This window comes from Arachis ipaensis, chromosome B3, assembly GCF_059453495.1.
Source record: "Arachis ipaensis isolate K30076 ecotype BB chromosome B3, ASM5945349v1, whole genome shotgun sequence".
NCBI lineage: Eukaryota > Viridiplantae > Streptophyta > Magnoliopsida > Fabales > Fabaceae > Arachis > Arachis ipaensis.
In genome coordinates, this window is record NC_142438.1 from 123407888 (window position 1) to 123419100 (window position 11213).

The following is an 11213-nucleotide window of genomic DNA, read 5'->3' on the forward strand; positions in this document are numbered from 1 at the left end:
CGTGGCACGCCTGGTATGGAAAATACTGCCAGGGCTTGAAATTGTTAGGGTGTGGCACGCCCTTTCCTTGGCATGGCACGCCCTCTCTTGGTTTGGCCCAGGCATTGCACGCCTTACTTCCCCCATGGCACGCCCAAGTTTGGATCACTTATAGGGGCTGGTTTTTTACTAGGGCGTGGCGTGCCTTTTCTTGGTTGGCCAGGACGTGGCACGCCCTCTATTTGAATGGCTCCCAGGGGCTTGCCTTGGTGAGAAATTTAGGCTTTTGGGCGTGTAGAATTGAAGCTGGGAATGTAGAAGGGTGTTTGGGCGTGCCATTTTCTTGTCTGGGCATGGCACGCCATGTTTTGGGTGTTTTGGGTGTGCCACTTGCTATCTTGGGCGTGGCACGCCATGCATTTTTTTTCTCTCAACGTTGATTTTTGAACTGCAAAGATGAGGGTCATTCGTAGCCTAAACTAAACGTCCACTATAAACATATGCATGTCATTGTAAAGTCTGGATGTTAGCTTTCCAATGCTACTAAAATCGCCTAATTTAAACCTCTCTAACTCAAGTTATGGTCATTGGAGTATGTAGAGATCAGGATGGACAACATTTATGAATTTGCTCCCAGGGTTGATTTCTTGCTTGGGCGTGGCGCGCCCTTCCTTTTGTTGTTGGGGCATGGAACGCCCTCTTCCTTGATTTGCTTCCAGAGCTTGAATTTTAGTCAAGGCATGGCACTCTTGTCTCTTCTCGTGGCACACCCTTGCTTAGTTCCATAGGGCATGGCATACCCTTCCTCTACTTAGGTGCATGGTTTGCATGGCTTGACTCGTTCGTTCTTGACTCTCCATTCTTTATGCTAATTAAGCCTTGCTTCTTGATCATTCTTTCTTTGCTACTTGATTTACTTTATTTTGATCATAATTCCTTAAAAACACTTAACAAATACCTCAGTAGTACAAGATACTTAAAAGTGGTAATATTAGAAGAAATAAATTGTAATTAAACCTAATAAAATAATGAATTAAAGCAAGAAAAATAATTAATAATGTGAACGCATCATATTTATATCTATTATGATCTTTTTTTAAATTTTAAAAGTTGTTTTACAAATACAATTGTAGTGTTTATGCTGATTGAAAGTTAATTTTAGTTTGATTTTACTAAATATAAATATTATAGCTTTTAAAAATTGTCTTTTAAAAGATAATCTTCATAAGTTACTTTTAAAAAATGAAAACTTTATCAAACTAAATCCAAAATATTTCAAATATTAAAGATAAATTAAAACTTAGAACTACTCCAATAAAATATTTTTAAAATACTACTTTTGATATTTACAAAAAAAAAACTAATTTAAAATAAAAATTTACATTAAAATTTATAAATAAAATAAAATTAATTTTATTTTAGAAAAATAATATCGTCTTAAAAAACTAATAAAATTTTACTATTTATATAACTATGTTAATGAAATAATAAAAAATAAAAAATTTAAATTAAATTAAAATCAAATATTAAAATAATAAATCTTATATTTAATTTTAAATCACTGCTTATCGCATGTTATCTTACAAATTAAAAGGTGTTACGTTTGTACATGCATGGGACTCCTAAGTCCTATCTATGCAGCACAGGTTGGAGTTTGGTATCTGATCGACTGATCCGACTTCATAAATAGCAAGAGCGAGAATGATCTAATAATAATTTTAATTTATTCTAGTATTGCATTAAAAGAATTTTTTCTAATATAAAATAAAAAAATAATTAATTCCTGAAACAAGATTTTTGAATTTTATTTTTTGAAATATGATTTTTTTTTTTTGCATTAAGGACAAATTCGGAGCACTCCCGGCGAATTCTATGTTACGTTTCAAAAATAAAAGCATGCCTATTGGAGAGCGGATCAGAGAACCACAATTTCATTGTCTACTTTTGTTCTTATTGTTGACATTTTTTCTCTACAATGTCAAGGAATCTATTGTTATCCATTCATTACGATGGTGAAACAGGGTATGATGAAGAAGGTTCTATCGTCTTTAGATCGGGGCAACCGATAATTATCTATATGATACCGAAAATCAACAGTCTAACAGCGTTGAATAATCTGATAGATATTGCATTCCGTCGGGCAGCAAGAGGCAAAAAGGGTGAAGAAAATTTACTATAGATATCCGATCGAAGTAGATGATAGTTTGTTTTATAAAAGGTATATTACTATTGTCTTGTCTCTGTTGCAAGTATATTTATTAGGTCACAGTTGTGAGAAATATTTCTATTGTTTTGAATTAGGTATCGTTTACGTGACGACGAGGATGTACATCTTATAAGGTCGTGGCACAACCGATGGACAAATGTTCATCTGTTGGAATTATTCATGTTTCTCGTTGAGTTGGGTGGCCGAGGATCATCTGCAGATACTGTCGATGAAAGTCCATTGAGTGGAGCTGTTAGACGAACTATCAGAAGGATGATGGTGGATCTAAATATGCCACCTGAAGGTAGTCAAGAGGGGTCTAATGTCGAAGTTCGTAATGTTGACTTGATGGGTGACTGATGAGCAGATAATTTATACCCTTTTTGGCATTGTTTTTACATAGTTTTTAGTATATTTTATTTAATTTTTACTATGTTTTTATTAATAATTATGCAAAAGTCATATTTCTGGACTTTACTATGAGTTTGTGTGTTTTTCTGTGATTTCAGGTATTTTCTGGCTGAAATTGAGGGACCTGAGCAAAAATCTGATTCAGAGGCTGAAAAAAGACTGCAGATGCTGTTGGATTCTGACCTCCTTGTACTCGAAGTAGATTTTCTGGAGCTATAGAAGCCCAATTGGTGCGCTCTCAATTGCGTTAGAAAGTAGACATCATGGGCTTTCCATCAATATATAATAGTCCATACTTTGCCCGAGATTTGATGGCCCAAACTGGCGTTCAAATTCAGCCCAAGGAATTCTGGCGTAAAACGCCCAAACTGGCACCAGAATTGGAGTTAAACGCCCAAACTGGCATCAAAGCTGGCGTTTAACTCCAGGAACAGCCTAAGCACGAAAAAGCTTCAATGCTCAGCCCAAGCACACACCAAGTGGGCCCCGGAAGTGTATTTCTGCATTATCTGTACTTAGTTACTCATTTTCTGTAAACCCTAGTTACTAGTTTAGTATAAAAACTACTTTAGTGATTTATTTTAGAATTTTTGGACATTTAGTCCTTAGACCTTGGACTTGGAGGTTGGCCATTCGGTCATGCCTAGACTATTTTCACTTATGTATTTTCAACGGTGGAGTTTCTACACCCCATAGATTAAGGTGTGGAGCTCTGCTGTTCTTTATGAATTAATGCAAAGTACTATTGTTCTTCTATTCAATTCAAGCTTATTCTTATTCTAAGAAATCTACTCGCACTTCAACCTGATGAATGTGATGATCCGTGACACTCATCATCATTCTCACTTATGAACGCGTGCCTGACAACCACGACCGTTCTATCTACAATAGCTTGAGTGTGTATCTCTTAGCCTCCTGGTCCACGACGCATGGTTGCCTCTCCTGACAACAGAGCCTTCCATTTCGTGAGATCAGAGTCTCCGTGGTATAGGCTAGAACCATTGGCAGCATTCTTGGGATCCGGAAAGTCTAAACCTTGTCTGTGATATTCCGAGTAGGATCCGGAATCCGGAAAGTCTAAACCTTGTCTGTGGTATTCTGAGTAGGATCTGGGAAGGGATGACTGTGACGAGCTTCAAACCTGCGAATGTGGGGCTCAAGTGACAGTGCGCAAAAGGACAATGGTCCTATTCCGACGCTAGCGGGAACCGACAGATGGTTAGCCGTGCGGTGACAGTGCATATGGATTTGTTTTCATCCGAGAGGATCATACAGCTTGCCATTGAAGGAGGTAACGCATGGTTGGAAGAAGGCAATAGGAAAGTAGAGGTTCTGAAGCAACAAAGCATCTCTATACACTTATATGAAATTCCCACCAATAAATTACATAAATATTTCTATCTTATTTTATGTTTTATTTATATTTTAATTATAAAAATCCCATAACCATTTTAATCCGCCTGACTGAGATTTACAAGATGACCATAGCTTGCTTCAAGCTGACAATCTCCGTGGGATCGACCCTTACTCACGTAAGGTATTACTTGGACGACCCAGTGCACTTGCTGGTTAGTTGCATCGGAGTTGTGAAGAAGTGTTGAGATCACTATTTCGCCATACCAAGTTTTTTTTTTTTTGAAAGAAAGAGCTCAACACACATGTAGAGCATAAAATACAAAACAAAATAAAGCAGTTGTACAACTCCTATGTCATCTCCGGCATTGCCATCAACAACATGAATTATTCACAACACCATTCTCTGCCATATGAAAAGGATTGTTCCACGCAATCTGTAACCCCTTTTTCCTTATTATGAAAAATGACATCATTTCTGCGTAACCATATACTCCATATCACTGAGAAGAAGCCAACTATCCAATACCTGCGCATCTCTTTCCTCATTCGGACAACTCTCCAACTCTGAAATTGCTGTTTCACTGTACCAGGCATAATCCACTCTTGTCCAAATGCCGATATCCAAGCACACCACACATGCCAAGAGTACTCACAAGTAATAAACAGATGTTGTATATTTTCATCATCTTTCTTACACAGCATGCACATAGAATCATTCTATTGTAGGACACCCAGTCGACTAAGTTGATCCTTTGTATTGACTCGGCCTACCAAAACAAACCAGGAGAATAGTTCCACTCGTGGCGGGACTAGACCTTTCCAAATGTCTTTTGTGAACCTGTAGTTTAGAAGCTCCTCGTCCATAGTCTCTTCCTGCAAAACCTGCACAAATGAGTTAGTTGTATAAACGCCTTCCTTGTGAAACCTCCACACCACTCTATCTTGCACATCTGCTATCAATCTAACAGATTGCAGGACAAGTAGCAACTGGTCCAGTACATAGTATCACAATTTTGTGCACCAAGTTTTTGGCGCCGTTGCCGGGGATTGTTCGAGTTTGGACAACTGACGGTTCATCTTGTTGCTCAGATTAGGTCATTTTATTTTATTTTTAAGCTTTCTATTTCTTATTTTCGAAAAATACAAAAAAAATTTAATAAAATCATAAAAACCAAAAATATTTTATGTTTCTTATTTGAGTCTAGTATCAAATTTTAAGTTTGGTGTCAATTTCATGTTTTAATTTTTCTTTAAATTTTTGAAAAATACATGCAATGAGTTCTTCATGATCTTCAAGTTGTTCTTGATGATTTTCATTATTTGATCTTTGCATTTTCTTGTTTTGTGTCTTTTCTTGTTTTTCATATGCATTTTAGAATTATTAGTGTCTAAAGTTTAAAAATTTTTAAGTTTGGTATCTTGCATGACTTTCTTTTCTTAAAAATTTTCAAAAATATATTCTTGATGTTCATCATGATCTTCAAAGTGTTCTTAGTGTTCATCTTGACATTCAAAGTGTTCTTGCATGCATTATTCATTTTGATCTTAAATTTTTATGTTTTGTTTCACTTTTGTGTTTTTCTCTCTCCTCATTAAAAATTCAAAAATAAAAAAAATATCTTTCCTTTATTCTTCTCATGAATTTCGAAATTTTAAGTTGACTTAGTCAAAAATTTTTAAAAATTAGTTGTTTCTTATGAGTCAAGTCAAATTTTCAATTTAAAAATCCTATCTTTTCAAATTTTTTTTCAAAAATCAAATCTTTTTCATTTTTATTTTATTTTCGAAAACTTTAAAAATTTAATTTTCAAAATCTTTTTCTTATTTTTATTTCATATTTTCAAAATCATTACTAACATTTAATGTTTAGATTCAAAAAAAAGTTTCAAGTTGTTACTTGCCTATTAAAAAAGGTTCAATCTTTAAATTCTAGAATCATATCTTTTAGTTTCTTGTTAGTCAAGTAATCAACTTAAATTTTCAAAATTAAATCTTTTTAATTTCCTTTTCAAATCTTTTTCAAAATAAATTTCAATCATATCTTCTTCAAAACTTAATTTCAAAATCTTTTCTAACTTCTTATCTTTTCAAAATTGATTTTCAAATCTTTTTCAATTAACCACTTAACTTTTTATTTGATTTTTTAAAATTCTTATCTTTTTCAAAACTAGCTAACTACTTTTCTCTCTCTAATTTTTGAAAACTCCTCACCACTTTTTCAAAATTTCTCTTTTTTACTAATTGTTTTAAATTTTAATTTTAATTTTATTTCTTCTCTTAATTTTCGAATTCTAACTAAATTTTAACATAAAAACAAAAATGTTTTCCTTTTCCTTTTAATTATTTTCGAAAACTCTCTCTCTCATCTCCTTCTATTTATTTATTTAATTACTAACACTCTTCTCTTCTTCTTATAATTCGAACCCTCTCTCTCTCTCTCTTTGTGTTCGAATTCTTCATCTCTTCTCTCTACATTATTCTTCTATTCTTCTCTTCTTCTGCTCACATAAAGGAATCTCTATAATGTGACATAGAGGATTCCTCTTCTTTTTCTGTTCTCTTCTTTTTCATATGAGTAGGAACAAGGATAAGAACATTCTTATTAAAGCTGATCTTGAACCTGAAAGGACTCTAAAGAGGAAGCTAAGAGAAGCTAAAGCACAACTCTCTGGAGAGAACCTGACAGAAATTTTCGAAAAGGAAGCAGAGATGGCCGAACCTAACAACAATGGTGGAGATGCAAGGAAGATGCTTGGTGACTTTATTGCACCCTCTTCTGACTTCTGTGGAAGGAGTATCTCAATTCCTGCAATTGGAGCAAACAAATTTGATCTTAAGTCTCAATTAGTTTCTCTAATGCAGCAGAATTGCAAGTATCATGGACTTCCATTGGAAGATCCTCATCAGTTTTTAGCTGAATTCTTGCAAATCTGTGACACTGTTAAGACCCATGGGGTTAATCCTGAGGTCTACAGACTTATGCTCTTCCCTTTTGCTGTTAGAGACAAAGCTAGGACATGGTTGGACTCACAACCTAAAGAAAGCCTGAACTCTTGGGAAAAACTGGTCAACGCCTTCTTGGCAAAGTTCTTTCCACCTCAAAAATTGAGTAAGCTTAGAGTGGAAGTCTAGACCTTCAGACAAAAGGAAGGCGAATCCCTCTATGAAGCTTGGAAAAGATACAAGCAATTGATCAGAAAGTGTCCCTCTGGCATGCTTTCAGAATGGAGCATCATATGTATATTCTATGATGGTCTGTCTGAACTGTCCAAGATGTCATTGGACAACTCTGCTGGTGGATCTCTTTATCTGAAGAAGACGCCTGAAGAAGCCTAGGAACTCATTGAAATGGTTGCAAATAACCAATTCATATACACTTCTGAAAGAAATCCTGTGAATAATGGGACAACTCAGAAGAAAGGAGTTCTGGAGATTGATACTCTGAATGCCATATTGGCTCAGAATAAAATATTGACTCAACAAGTCAATATGATTTCTCAGAATCTGTCTGGAATGCAAGCTGCATCCGGCAGTACTAAGGAAGCTTCCTCTGAAGAAGCTTATGACCCTGAGAATCCTGGAATGGAAGAAGTGAATTACATGGGAGAATCCTATGGAAACACCTATAATTCTTCATGCAGGAATCATCCTAATCTTTCATGGAAGGATCAACAGAAGCCTAATCAAGGCTTTAATAATAACAATGGTGGAAGAAATAGGTTTGGCAATAACAAATCATTTCCATCATCCTCTCAGCAACAGATAGAGAATTCTAAGCAGAGCCACTCTGACTTAGCAACTGTAGTCTCTGATCTATCTAAGACCACGCTCAGTTTCATGACTGAAGCAAGGTCCTCCATTAGAAATTTAGAGGCACAAGTGGGTCAGCTGAGTAAGAAAGTTACTGAACTCCCTCCTAGTACTCTCCCAAGCAATACAGAAGAGAATCCAAAGAGAGAGTGCAAGGCCATAAAAACATCCAACATGGCCGAACCTGGAGAGGAGGAAGAGGCAGTGATTTTTAGTGAGGAAGACCTCAATGGATGTCCACTGGCCTCTAAGGAGTTCCCTAATGAGTAACCAAAGGAATCTGAGGCTCATATAGAGACCATAGAGATTCCACTAAACTTACTATTGCCATTCATAAGCTCTGATGAGTATTCTTCCTCTGAAGAAGATGAAGATATTATTGAAGAGCAAGTTGCTCAGTATCTAGGAGCAATCATGAAACTGAATGCCAAGTTATTTGGTAATGAGACTTGGGAGGATGAACCTCCATTGCTCATCAATGAACTGAATGATCTGGTTCAACTGAAATTACCTCAGAAGAAATAGGATCCTGGAAAGTTCTTAATACCTTGTACCATAGGCACCATGATCTTTGAGAAGGCTCTGTGTGACCTGGGATCAAGTATAAACCTCATGCCCCTCTCTGTAATGGAAAAACTAGGGATCTTTGAGGTGCAAGCTACAAGAATCTCACTAGAGATGGCAGACAATTCAAGGAAACAGGCTTATGGACTTGTAGAGGATGTCTTGGTGAAGGTTGAAGGCCAGTACATCCCTGCTAATTTTATAATCCTAGACACTGGAAAGGATGAAGATGAATCCATCATCCTTGGAAGGCCCTTCCTAGCCACAGCAAAAGCTGTGATTGATGTGGACAGAGGAGAGTTAGTCCTCCAATTGAATGAGGACTACCTTGTGTTTAAGACTCAAGGATCTCCATCTGTAACCATGGAGAGGAAGCGTGAAAAGCTTCTCTCAATACAAATTCAAATAGAGCCCCCACACTCAACTTCTAAGTTTGGTATTGGGAGGCCAACACTAAGCTCTGAATCTCTGTGAGGCTCTCCAAGAGCTCACTATCAAGCTATTGACATTAAAGAAGCGCTTGTTGGGAGGCAACCCAATGTCATTCAATTATATTTATATATTTGTTTTCCATTGCTATTTTATGTTTTCTTTAGGTTGATGATCATATGAAGTCACAAAATCAACTGAAAAATCAAAAACAGAATGAAAAACAGCATTAAAAATAGTACACCCTGGAGGACAGGCTTACTGGCATTTAAACGCCAGTAAGGATAGCAGAATGGGCGTTTAACGCCCAGCCTGGCAGCATTCTGGGCGATAAATGCCAGAAATGGGCATCTGGCTGGCGTTTAACGCCAGAAAAGGGTGTCTGGCTGGCGTTAAACGCCAGAAATAGGTAGCAGACTGGCGTTTAACGCCAGGAAAGGTAGCAGAGCTGGCGTTAAATGCCAGATTTGGCACAGAATGGGTGTTTGAACGCTAGAATGGTGCAGGGACTCAGATTCCTTGACACCTCAGGATCTGTGGACCCCACAGGATCCCCACCTACCCTACCACTTCTTCTCTCCTCTTCACACCTTTCCATAACACTCTTTTCCATATACCCTTCACCAATCACCTCATTACCTCTTCCCCAAACACCCTTCACCTATCAAATCTTACCCTCTTCCCCACACTCTCTTCACCACTCACATCCATCCATCATCAAACCCCACCTACCTCGCCGGTCAAATTCAAACCATTTTCCTCCCAAACCCAACCCCTCATACACGGCTACCTTCTCTCCCTTATCCTATAAATACCCCACCTCACTACCTTCATTTTCACACAACATACACACTACTACCCCCCTTGGCCGAACCACTCACCTCCCTCCATCTCCTCCATTTCTTCTTCTTCTCCTTCTTTCTTTCTTCTTTTGCTCGAGGACGAGCAAACATTTTAAGTTTGGTGTGGAAAAAGCTCTGCTTTTTATTTTTTCATAACCACTAATGGCACCTAAGGCCGGAGAAACCTCTAGAAAGAGGAAAGGGAAGGCAATTGCTTCCACCTCTGAGTCATGGGAGATGGAGAGATTCATCTCAAAAGTGCATCAAGACCACTTCTATGAAGTTGTGGCTAAGAAAAAGGTGATCCTCGAGGTCCCTTTCAAGCTCAAAAAGAGTGAATATCCGGAGATCCGACACAAAGTTCAAAGAAGAGGTTGGGAAATTCTCACCAACCCCATTCAACAAGTCAGGATCTTAATGGTTCAAGAGTTCTATGCTAATGCATGGATCACTAAGAACCATGATCAAAGTGTGAACCCGAACCCAAAGAATTGGCTCACAATGGTTCGGGGGAATTACTTGGATTTTAGTCCGAAAAATGTGAGGTTAGCATTCAACTTGCCAATGATGCAAAGAGACCCTCACTCTTTCACCAGAAGGGTCAACTTTGATCAAAGGTTGGACCAAGTCCTCTTGGACATTTGTGTGGAAGGCACTCAATGGAAGAGAGACACAAGAGGCAAGCCGGTTCAACTAAGAAGGCTTGACCTTAAGCCCGTGGCTAGGGGATGGTTAGAATTCATCAAACGCTCAATCATTCCTACTAGTAACCGGTCTGAAGTTACTATAGACCGGGCTATCATGATCCATAGCATCATGAATGGAGAGGAAGTAGAAGTTCATGAGATCATATCCCTAGAACTCTACAAGGTGGCGGACAAGTCCTCTACTTTGGCAAGGTTAGCCTTCTCTCATCTCATTTGTCACCTCTGCAATTCAGCTGGAATTATCATAGAGGAAGACACCCTCATTGAAGAGGACAAGCCCATCACTAAGAAAAGGATGGAGCAAACAAGAGAGCCCACTCATGGACCTCAACAAGAGCATGAGGAAATTCCTCATCATGAAATTCCTGAGATGCCTCAAGGGATGCACTTTCCTCCATGAAACTATTGGGAGCAAATCAATACCTCCTTAGGAGAATTGAGTTCCAACATGGGACAACTAAGGGTGGAGCACCAAGAGCATTCCATCCCCCTCCATAAAATTAGAGAGGACCAAAAAGCCATGAGAGAGGAGCAACAAAGGCAAGGAAGAGACATTGAGGAGCTAAAGCACTCCATAAGATCTTCAAGAGGAAGAACTAGCCGCCATCACTAAGGTGGACCCGTTCTTTAATTTCCTTGTTCTTTATTTTCTGTTTTTTGTTCCTTATGCTTTATGTTTTATCTATGTTTGTGTCTTTATTACATGATTGATGTGTGAAAAACGATCCAACACAAAACTCACCGGCAAGTGTACCGGGTCGCATCAAGTAATAATAACTCACATGAGTGAGGTCGATCCCACAGGGATTGAAGGATTGAGCAATTTTAGTTTAGTGGTTGATTTAGTCAGGCAAATTAAGTATTGAGTTGAGTGATTTGTGATTGCAGAAACTAAATTGCATGAAATTA

General features: G+C 37.7%; 1 non-coding gene across 1 annotated transcript; it reads right to left on the reverse strand.

Annotated features, from left to right (window-relative positions):
- Nucleotides 1–7063: 7063 nt before the first annotated feature.
- On the reverse strand, nucleotides 7064–7167 carry LOC148572329 (small nucleolar RNA R71). The gene has a single exon (XR_015908862.1). It is a non-coding gene; the product is annotated as a small nucleolar RNA R71 (small nucleolar RNA).
- Between the last annotated feature and the right edge of the window lie 4046 nt (nucleotides 7168–11213).